Source organism: Helianthus annuus, chromosome 15, assembly GCF_002127325.2.
Source record: "Helianthus annuus cultivar XRQ/B chromosome 15, HanXRQr2.0-SUNRISE, whole genome shotgun sequence".
NCBI classification, from domain to species: domain Eukaryota; kingdom Viridiplantae; phylum Streptophyta; class Magnoliopsida; order Asterales; family Asteraceae; genus Helianthus; species Helianthus annuus.
The window spans coordinates 20,571,649-20,583,122 of record NC_035447.2 but is presented as its reverse complement, the minus strand read 5'-3'; the positions used below and the strand labels follow the sequence as shown (position 1 = coordinate 20,583,122).

Below are 11,474 nucleotides of genomic sequence, written 5' to 3'. Positions count from 1 at the left end.
GTTAATAGAAAATGTCTTTCATAAAATTCTGTCCAAATTTTGATAATGTGAATTAGATAGAACACCACATAGGATGCGTTAGATTTATTAGATGATGTTGAATATAAAACATTATATATGAATCACCATTGTATTTATTAAGGTGTACAAATCAAATAGGCTTACTATCTTTGTTTTTAGTTTGTTGTTTTCTGTTTTTATTCATGCTCTTGTTTGTATGCCTTACCATTCTAGTATGCAAGCTAATAAACCATGAAAATCTATCAAGAGAACTGAATTATCACACACTCGAACGTCATTCCAAAACTAACACAAAACCAATACAAACCATTATAACCAGTAAAGATACAACAACTACATGATACAACAAACAAAACCAACCTTGACCTTATCTCACGAAAAAGACTACTACCTTTTTTTAAAGATATGTATACATTTATTGAGTAATGGAGTCAAGTGGGATAACCGAAGGCGGAAATGGGTTCTTGGTCCAGCAAGAGAGTAATAAGCAAGTATATATGGAGGATGTTCCATCTCTCTACCATCTCCACAGTTAACCTTTCATGGAAAGATTATTTCGATATTCCAAAACGGGTGGGCCATTGTTAGCAGATCGAATCCTGTTTTAAATTCCCTGTAACCTTGTATCCATAAGTACCTTAAAGATCTTAGCTATAAAACCGCTAGAGCAAGTGCATTTTCACTGAAGCAACACCCTCTTACTTCAAGCTTTTGTAGGCTCGGCAGCCTCTAGAAAATCCGAGAAGCCCGGAATCAGATTCTCCGAGTTAGCCCAAAAGCATCCATCTTATATTCTGGCTGTGTTGACCATATAAGTCAAACCCACATTTGTTAACCCTCCGGGTCTAAGATAGAGTGCGAATCTTCTTAGTTTATTGCAGCTACTTAGTAAAGAGCAGATTTCGTTATCTAGTGGCAAATCTGTAATGACTTCTTCTTTATTGAGTAAAACCATACGGAAATCGCAGAGGTTTTTCAGGTTCATGCGTTTAGTGTCATTTTCTTGACAATTGATTGTAAATTCTCCTTTTAAGGACAATTACTGGAGATGCCATTGTTACCTGAACGATTCCTGTATTTGAAATCTTCTTTGAGGAACAACACCTTCTCCATCTTCGAGCTCTTGTTCATCAGGCCCTCTTTCGATTCTAAGCTTTTTTCATTTTCTTGCAAGAGCGCGCTAGAACTTCCAATCCTCTGTCTCCGATTCCATTTCTTGCCAGTGTTTCATCAGTTTTGAATGCTTAATTAGTTTGTTGTTTGTAATAAGTTCTATGCAGCTAATGAAGTGCTTTAACAAACATCTAAGATTTCACAATCACCTATCTTGAAAGATACTAGAGATTTGCATCGTTTGGCTATTAGCTCAAGATCGTTAAAACTAAGTTGTGATAAATTGGTCATGTAAGAGTTTAATGTTTCGAGTTGAGTAATGTTCATAGCAAGTTCATGTAACCACCCTCCATCCTTCTCTATTACTTGACTCTCTTCTAGAAACAGTACTTTAACACCTTCCAGTAAATAGAAATACCAGTAGTTGACTTCATATTGTTAACTTTGTTTTTATAGTCACATATGAAGCAGAGACGTACAACAAGCAAGAAAATTGATTAACAGAGAAAGACTCATGTGCCCATGTTGAGCTTTCAAACCGATGCTTACTTTTGCTTCATAGTATGAATTTCCACTCGCATACCTAACTACATTCTGTCATTTTCAACTGTTATTCATTAGGGATCTTCCACAAAATAAAAAAAAAAATAAAAAAATTAAAGTAACCATTCTCAGTCACAACTAATGACCCCAAGAGTATACTTAATAGTTTCTATTTGAGATTTTATCTTATCAACAGAACGACAACTACTTAATTTTTTTCTTTTACAAATTTATAGCTTTGAATAAGGTATCAAAGTAGAGTCAAAATCAAGCGCAATTTTTTTAATCTTTAAAACATTTTACAAAATACATGAAACAAGAAACAATGGCACGATGAATATGGTTAAATTATAAAATGCTAATAGATAAAATAAAACAAAAAAGCAAGATTTGACAAAAGTGACTTCTGAAGTTACCAGTGGACCAATCAAATTTAGATTCGGAAGAAACTAAAAACAACAGTATCTAAAATTTCATTTGACAAAATAAGGAAAGATATAAAATAACTCGTAATAAAGGTAATGTGGTAATAGGAGCGGGACATTGGCGGTGTTGGTGTTTAAGATACTGAACCACAATGGAATCCAAAGTCAAGTGCTTAGTATTAGTGTTTTGTGCATTATGGTTATCATCTAAACCAATCAGATATGCCGACACTTCCAAGTGTTCTTAAATGATCCTTAAAAGAAGCTCATGCAGATAACATACGAGTATCACCTAGTAAACTTGGTGTTTGGCGTTATACACACAAGAGAATGAAAGCCTAGGTCACTGGTGTCGAGTCGTTTGTTTGATTGTGACGGTCCAACTTCTCTTAATTCAGTTAACTTACGCTTTAATGACAGTATGATTGCAGTGGTGTTAACTGGGCCTCTTTAAGAAGTGCAAATGCAGTTGTTGATAGACCATCTCTGTAACTGCTCATGAATCACCAGTAAAAGTTCCCTCAAAGATTTTAAACCAAAAACATGTCAATGAAAAAACAAATATTTAGCAACTTAAAAAGTTAAAAGATTATGTTAGCAAGTACATAGAATGATAAGTAATAGGAGTAGAAGCAGCGATTGGAGCTCTCTCAATGAGCCGAAGAGTAAGTGTAGCAGCATCAGTGGTATAGAGACCATGGGGGCAGATATGTTAAAAATTCTTATTTTGGGCTAATATAGTAAACGTGATATAACCACAGGAGCCAAAAATGTAATTTACTCTTTCTAATTATATTTTCATGATGTTTTTTTTTTCATACTATCCAATTAAAATTTACATAGTAGTAAAATCTGATATTTAATAATTGCAAATAAATTTGTATATGTATTCATATTTTCTTAAGGAGGGAAACGAGGTTGCAATCTTTTTTTAAAATTTTGAAAATATTTCTATTTATAAATAATTGATACAAATGAATTCAATCCATACATAATTTTGGATAAGTTTTGGTGTTATATAATTTTATTATTATTATTATTATTATTATTATTATTATTATTATTATTATTATTATTATTATATTTTTAATTTATTTAAAAAACTTAAAGTAGATGCAAGTTTTTTAAAATTCAGAAAATAAAAGGTTTAATGATATTTATTTGAAAACTTTACGAGCGGAAAATATTAAATTATAAATAAAAACAAAGCTATCGCACATCAGGAAAAAAATATAAATTTTTATTAGAAAAAAATAAAAAAATGTTTATTTAAAAAAAACACCATTGCACATTGACAAATCAAAACACACCTAATGATCATTGCACTTCAAAAACATTAGTTTTGATTTAAGAAACTCGTTTATACATACTAGATCAATATTCCTTTGTAAATTTTATAAATTCAAAAACATTATTCTTTTGTAAATTTTGTTCTATGGTCAAGAGAATATGGTTCTTGACCAAACATTATCAGTTTCTAAGAAAAAACTTAAAACAATTATAGAAATAAAGGTTTAATAAGAACAACGTTATTTAAAAATATCAAAAAAAATTTAAAAATAGTTATTTATAAATATTAAAAAAAGTTACAAAACGCTCTTTAAAAATAAAGATAAAAAACATTTTATAAAAAATAAAGATAAACATAACACTACAAAAAGGAAAACTAAAAAAGGTTTGAATTGAAATTTTTAGCGGAATATGAACACTTTGAATGTGATTTCAAAAAGGAAAGAGAGTTATTTAAAATACTTTATGTGATTATTTATAAAAATTAATGAAGAGTTTTTCTATTCAGTTTTATACCTCTCAGCCCAAAAAATTATTATATTCAAAAATTATATAATCAAAACAAGAAAGGTAGACGTAATAACTTATTGCATATTTAGAATAGGATTTAATGTTTAAAGTTAACAATATATTTGAAAACCATTGTAGATTACAATGGGTCACATTGTGGCATATGTATATCTGTTGGCGACCATTCTATTAGAATAAAGACATATGAAGACAAGAACAAATGAGGTGTTTCTACGATGGTCAACAAAAACAAAGATTTGGTATCCAAACAAAAAGTGAAGGAAAAGTACCCTCTTAATCTGGGAGCTGTTATCCAAGTACTCGGCTTTTAAGAAAACTAGTTGATTTTCTGCCCGTGTGTTGCGGCGGGGACCCAATGACGGTAAAACGTGTTTCAGCAACGGCAAATAGATACCGAATATCAAAACATAAATAAAAATGACGTGGTAAGGATATTCATTCTGTCCTAAAATAAGCGATTTTAAATAACCTAATATATAATAATAGGACCCACACGTCCTACACGTTGGAAATTCGATTGTTTTCAGTTCAGTTATGACGGTGCTAACACGTTAAAATATGAATGAGCTCGGTACCGGTAACGGCACTGAAAGTAGCGATCCGGAAAATCTCGAAATTAGGTACCGGCACTGAAAATACTCGGTACAATACGGTATGGTATTTGAAGGTAAAAATCAATAAATACATGTATGGTGCTAGATCGGTGTCGAACCGAAAGTAACGATTATGAAAATGCCAAAAGGTGGGTACCAATTGGTACCGAAAATGATTTGGTATAGTAAATTTGGTACCGATACGATACCAGTTTGATTACAGGATTTGATACGATTTGCTCATCAATAATCTAAATATCCAAGTTAATTTTACATGCTACAATTTATTCATTACAGAAAAAGACAAAAAAGAAAGCAAAATAAGTTGTGTATATAAAACCTCATTCAAATGAAATACATTTTACTTTAAGTGTCTATGAAAAGTAATCTAAACGGTGCAATTACTTGCATTGCTACGTTCCTACAGAATTTGATAAGCTCGGTACCAACCGGTACCGAAAATACCTTACCAAAATCCCCAAAAGTGGGTACAGGTACCGAATATGCCGGTTACAGTACGGTTCGGTACCGGTCGGTACTGGTACGACACCGGTATTTGAGGGTAAAAATCGATGCCGAACGGTACCAAAAATACACCCAGTTTGGTAAATTTGATACCGGTACCGGTACCCGATACCATTTACTCATCACTTAAGATGTTACTATTCATACATTTGTAATTTTAATATATAGGTAATTAAACATTTAAAATGTAATGAGCGTGTATTAGTACGTTTTTTAGTAATCCTCCAACGCCCTTCTCACCACCTTAAGATCGCTACATCCACTACCTCGTTGATGGCGGTAATTAAAATTAAGTATAAGTATAAGTTTAATCAATTGTAGACTAAAAAATAAAAATTAGTATAAATTTAGACAAATTTAAACTAAAAAAAATAAATATTAGTATAAATATTACCATTTGAATCTAGTATTCATTGAATTCATTCATTTGCATATTCATAGCGCCCCATTTTGAAGATATTTTATGGGTGTTTCGATCGCTTGAGGCCAATTATGCATTATAATGTTTAAGCGCCATGCTTCAAAGACTATTTTTGTTGATTTCATCTCTTCTTGTTTTCAGAGAAATAACACCATCCTTTCGCCAAAGCAACCTCTGGTGCATTTGTCATGGTGTACTCTTGACACGTTGGCGAATTTTCCTTTATTTGCATGAATTTGAACATTTTCATCTTCACCTTTATTGTCTAGGACTTGCATTTCTTTAATAATCTCACCCAAATTGTATTATCGATGATCTTCTTCAAATTATGTTTATCGCACAATATCATCATCATTACCTTCATCGACCAGAAGCAGTCGATCCACTTCTATATGTGGTTACCAAATAGTTGAGCTCCTCATTTAAAACGCATCGAAGTTCATTTGATCTTTAAAAGAGTATTTGTATCGACCTGATGCTAAATTAGGGTCATGTGGCAGAGTTTGAGGTTTTAGTGGTGGTTGTATAAAAAAAATGTCGTGGAAATCTATATGGTGGATATTTGGTAAAATGGTGGTTGTGGTTCTAGTTGTTGTGTAAAATGTTATTGCGGTGTACACAAATCACCACCTGCACTTGTAGCGCTTCCTCTTGCACTTCACCAGGCTCCTCTTGCGCGAGAACCGGCTCCTCTCGATTTCGAAGCTTTCTTTATGGCACCGACCTTTGATATTCTTGAATCTATAGAATGTTTAAATTGGAGTTGAACTAGGATTTATCACCTGCCACGATGCGGCGGGATCCATCCATATGTGCCATGCTAAATAAAACCCAAGTATTTGTTACACCAATATTCCCTAGTTACTTCAGCTAAGAAAGCTTTGTATTCATCTGCACGACTTTGTATTCATCTACACACCTCTAAAACATGAGAAAACAAATTTAAAAATATCTAGCAAATTGTTTAAAGCAAGTTTAGGTCGTAAAAAGTAGTTTCTTAGTACGCATAGGTTTGGCACCCAAACAATCATGGAAACTATACTATTAAATTTAATACACCGACATTGTGTCCTTAGCGTATGAATACACATCATGTCACTTTCAACCCATTTGCCCATTCAATTTCGAAGCAAGTTCTTGAAGTTTATCCATTTGATCTATTTAAGGTAAATATATAACCTAGAAACATGAGCCAAAGAGCCTTTACAAAAAGTCATGGGTCTAAACAACTTACATCATGCAATAACTTAGTGTGTTCATGGAAAAGCTTTTCGAGATTTGATTGATATAAATTAGGGTTGGTTGCATGCCCTTGAGGATCCTTCTCTAGTTCAGGCTTTGCATCCGTCCATGAACTAAACATATGAAAGGATAAACATCAAGAATCTTTGCTTATATCTTTATACATGACATGTCAACTTATGATTTGATCAGATGTACAAAACTTATGATTTGGCATGTATTACTCAATGTAACGCCTCGCATTTTGTAACTTTCTTTATTTAGCAAGTTCATTGTACTTTCCATTTATGGAAATTGTATTTCCTTTGTATTCGTACTTTATTTCATACGTTGTAATCTGAGACTTGAATCATAATGAAAATTACTTCTTTTACATACTTGTGCTATGCATTATACATAAATACTTGGTGATTATTCATGTTACATACATACTTGATGCTTCTTTACATGCAAATTCATACATATTCATACTTGTTACACTTACAAAATACATTTTTACACTCCTTTATTTATGCTCAACACTTATACATTGCATCCATACATTTAAAACGCTTAAAATTGTCAAAATTAAACAAAATTTAGCAAATGGACTTCGGGCCAGGCGCATTCGCATGGATGGGCCAGCCCAGTTCGTGCTTACAAGCCCATCCGCCCTAACAAGCTCATCCGCAATTAATGGCCAACCGCCCTAAATTGTCGTCTCAGCCTATAAATAAAAGGTCTTCTTCTTCATTCCAACCCTTCAACACTCAAACTTCTCTCTCGAACTAACACTGATCAGAAGCATTTGGAGCTCATTTCAGTCACTTTTGAAGTGAGTATTGAGCTGATAACTTCTGTTCTTCATCTAATCTTCTACTCTTTCCGATTTTTACAAATTTTACGTAGATTCTTCTTCACCTTTCACTTGGTTTCTCAGATTTGCTTGGGCAATCTGATATAAACTCTCAAACTATTGAGGACCAAGCTGGAATGAAGTTAAATATTTTCAAAAACTATTTTCCCAACTTGTTGAACTTAAACTTGACTGGAACTGAGGTTCGTGAGCTCACAAGCCGGGTAAATAGCTGTGGTTTCGAGATATAACCAAGTCCGGTTGAGTAGGTGGTCAATCCAAACAAAACCAGACTGATTTACCTCAAGAACAGCCACATCCGCTCGTACTGGCAGTCGCATCCGCACGGATGGGACATCCCCAATCGCACGGATTTGACATCCCCATCCACACGAATGCACTGTTCATCTAGTTCCGACGAGTTTCCAAGTGTTGAATGATTTCCAGGTTGCTATTCTTCATATAGTTATTTCTAGAACATCAGCGTGTGTTCTGTGGGAACCTTGGTTTCCAATCTAAAACCACCACCTCACATTAACTCATAAACGAACGCCCAAACAACTTCCTAGATCTGGAGCAAGTGAACCCTGTCCAGCCTCCAACACTTAGCATTACCTTTCCATGTCGTGTTCGCACACCTGGTTTGTACGTTGTTTGGTTGTTTGGTATACTTTATATTCTATCATTTCCTTTCTTGTAAATCATGACCAACTATGACAATTGTGCCTTTTCAACCATTGTACAATTCCAAACAAGTTCGTATTCAATGAAACCTTGTGTTTTATTTCCGGGATTGTATAATTACATATGACATTTGCACGTTTTAGTCCTTGTACAATTTCAAACTCTCAAACCACTTCTGGAAGTAAAATCGTAAACTGTTACGCAAACGTAATCAGTTTAACACGACGTACACTCTAGAACAAGGACATAGGCTAAACATATCCTAAATACCCTTTACATAACTTAGAAATAAGTTTTGAGGGGTTCAGTATTGCAAAAACATGTTTATTCGAGCTCAGGGACTATTTTCAACAAATTGCAAAAGTCTGCCAATTCTCGTACTTTTTAATACGAACCATGTACGCACATCCAAAAATTTTTGTAATCATGAAAATCTTGTATTTTATTGATAAGAATGCAATAATATCAATCGTTGCGAAATTTCGGTCATTTTCGTGTTTGTTATAGCGTTTGACATAATTAAGCGAAAAACGCAACCGTACAACTGAACGAACTGACATCCATGACATTTTCGGGAAAATCTAAGTTACATATGCCTTAACACCTTTATAGAGCCTAAATATTAGGTTAATGGGTGTTAAAAGTGTCAAAATGCGACAAAACAAGTGTAGGGACCAAAACTGCCAAAACTCAAACTTTTTCAGGTGGTTGGCTCCCACGCGTCGTGCCAGGTGAGGGGGTTACCTGACGAGTGTCGCCTGAGAGTGCCAGTATCAGAATTTTCAAACAACCCCTAGATTTCATTGCTTGGAGCCCAAGAACTCAATTTTTCTTGGTTTCTTCCATCTTGTGACATGTGTTTAAGCTTCCCTAAGATCATGCCAACACATGGGACAGTTGTAATCATCCTATGATCTTCAAAACACTATAAATAGCAAGCTAAAATCACCAATTCTTTGCTCATTTATCTCTTCTTCTCCTATCTGCTGGAAATTGGAATTTGCTTCTTTTTAGAGGCCTCCTACTGAGTTTCTTATCTTCCTAGAACATAAGTGTTCTTCCTTAGTCTTCTTTATTATTTTAGCTTGTTTTAAGCTAAAAGTCAATCAGTTTGACTTTCGGTTCTGACCATAATTGGTCAAGTCAAAGTTCAATTGACCTTTGCAACGTGATCGTAATCACGAAGGTTATAATCCCTTGTGATTGCACCTTCTGATTACCACGTTTACTAGTCGAAGTGACGAGTCAAAGTTTCGGTCAAAGATGCACATAATGTGCATTTTACAACGAAACCATTTTCAGGTATCAAAACACTAAGTTTTGATACCAAATCAGTTTTATAACTTAGTTAGACATGTTTTGACATGTCTAACTCGTCACTTTTAGTTTAGTGCTTATTTAGGGTCGCAAGTCGAGCGGTCTTGACCACCGCTTTGACTTTCGAATCCGACCCGTTTGGTCAATTTTAGGATCCGACCAAACATATATTTGTGACCATAGTTGTATAGGGAATAACCTACTGAGGTTATATCTTATGGTCACGTCGTTTGGTTAGTGTTATGATAAGTCGTTTCTATGTTCTTAAAAATGACCAAAATGCCCTTTTTGCGCATAAATCCATTTTAAGCATATGTAACAAATTTTTGACATATAAACTGATGCTACAACAATATTAAACATGTTTTAGCATATAAGACTTATCATTGGTCGCATTTAACCATCCGATCATACAATTACGCAAATGACCCGTTAAAGGAGCGTAAACTAGCTTAACAAGTCATAACGGGTCAAAAGTACTTAGGATCACTTCCAAATCAGAATGTCGAGTTTGTTAAATCATATCATATGAGTTCCAACACTCATTTGTTTTATAAGACTTCATTATACCCGAATCCTCCGATTAAAGTCCCGTTACACTAACATAGTTATCCGACACATTAGGACGCACTTGAGCTTTGTTTCTTTTATTGATCAAGGACACTTTGTAATCCCAAGTAAGTACATAGCTCCCCTCTTTTACATTTTGAAAATGTTTTGGGGTGACTCATATGTGCTAAACCATTTTCAAGTTTTCAAACCAAAGTCGATTGTTTATATTAAACAATACGATTTTCAATAACGTGACGAACTTGTTGGTGCGTTATCCATAATACGAATGACATTTATTAGCTTTGGCAGAGCCAACCAGTAGTATGTTATGGTAACATAGGACTGACAATCCCGTTATCGGACTGTCCACTAGATTTGGTGGATAGTTTGGGTAAGGAGAGAAACTGTTTCTGATTTTGTTAGTCTAGTTAAAGAGACATTTTGAGGCCTATTAAAGATACCCTATGGGTGGTATAGACGAGTCACACAGGTTTGAATATATTCATTAAAGAAGGACCAAAAGTTTTCACTATTAACACACGGACGATTTATTTAGAGTAAATTACAAGATTTGTCCTTTATGTTTACCCCAAATTTTAGGCGGTGTCCTTTGTCTTTAAAATTGACGGGTTTTGTATTTAATGTTTCAAAATCTTGCACGGTATGTCCTTTGAGCCTAACCCAATTTATTTTTTTTTGTTAAATCTGGTCATGTGTCATGCACATGAGACCATTCTTGTCATTTGACCATTCCAGGGGTTTTGATGTAAATAATATAGAGATAGGGACTGTTTTATAAAAATAAAAGAGTTTTTACCTTTTTCTTCTCCACTCTCTCTCTCTCTCTCACTCAACTTCCTCTCCATCTTTGTTCTCTCTCTAAGCTTCTCGTTGGTCTCCACTCTCCAGTGAACAAATAGTCTAGTTTGGTGCAAAACGGAGAGTCAAGATCCCGTTGTTTGATGATTTGTTCGGCGTATAACAAATCTTCTTCCGTGATCGAAACGGAAAATGTTCGGTGATGAGAGTGAGTGCTCATCGAAGACGTTTGAGCAAAAGAATTCGATGGTGATGCTGATTTTGAGGATGTAAAAATCAAACCACTCATGACTTCAAGTTTTGTATAACTGTCTTTTTGTGAAGTTTTGTTGTGAAAACAGAGTGTGAGATGAATTAGTAAAAACTATTGAATTGTAAACCGTATTGAAATTTGGAAGTGGGTAAAGTCAAGGATGAGGAGTGAGTATTTATAGACAAAGGTTGGTCAAAGGGATTGAATTGGCATCTTATAAGGGCAAAACGTGGTGGGTGGGTGCGATGGTGATGATGGGTGGCGGTGAAGGAGGTGTACGGTGGTGGGTTATGGATGGTTAAGGTGGGTT

At 34.3% G+C, this 11,474-nt stretch overlaps 1 pseudogene; it reads right to left on the bottom strand.

Annotated features, from left to right (window-relative positions):
- Window positions 1-436: 436 nt before the first annotated feature.
- On the bottom strand, window positions 437-1,425 carry LOC110913474 (annotated as a pseudogene).
- Between the last annotated feature and the right edge of the window lie 10,049 nt (window positions 1,426-11,474).